The following is a 655-nucleotide window of genomic DNA, read 5'->3' as shown; positions in this document are numbered from 1 at the left end:
AGTTTTCTTCTCAGTCAATTTGCTGACTTGGTCGGTCAGGGCAGCTTTGTCAGTTTTCAGTCGACTGACCTCCTTGTTGGCAATCCCAAGAGCAGCTTTCAGATTGGTATTGTCTTGTTCGAGCTTGGTAACTGAAGCTAACTTCTCGTCAGCAAGCTTGATCTTCTCAGCTAGCTCAAGGTCTTTCTTCTGCTGGGCCTCCCTTACCTTACCTGCAAGTTACAGCAAGATCAGATGCTGAAACAAGCAAGGGGAAAAGCAGTCGTCAGGGTCTCACCAAACATACCTTCGGTCTCCTCCTTTGCCTTTGTCAGCTTCTCCTGAACCAGCTTCAAGCTCAGCTCGACTTGAGTATGTTTTTGTTCCAGCTCTGAGTAGCGAGCCACAAGATCACAGGAGTTCTGTGAAGAACCAATCGACTAAATGTCAAATATAATTCACTTCCGAGTGAAAAAGGGATAAACACACGTTTCTAAGACTATAGCCAAATACAAGCATTCGACCGTAGTCTCGGGGACTACACCCAGTGGGTGCACTCAGCGTGCCCCCACTAATCCTGTTGAAGACAAAGTCGACCAGTCGACCTCAAAAAAAAAGTGCGAGATGCATTCTCTAAGACTGTGATCAACTGCAAGCAGTCGACCACAGTCTCGGG

The sequence above is a fragment of the Triticum dicoccoides genome, chromosome 6B, assembly GCF_002162155.2.
Source record: "Triticum dicoccoides isolate Atlit2015 ecotype Zavitan chromosome 6B, WEW_v2.0, whole genome shotgun sequence".
Taxonomy (NCBI): domain Eukaryota; kingdom Viridiplantae; phylum Streptophyta; class Magnoliopsida; order Poales; family Poaceae; genus Triticum; species Triticum dicoccoides.
Note: the sequence above shows the minus strand (reverse complement) of the source record.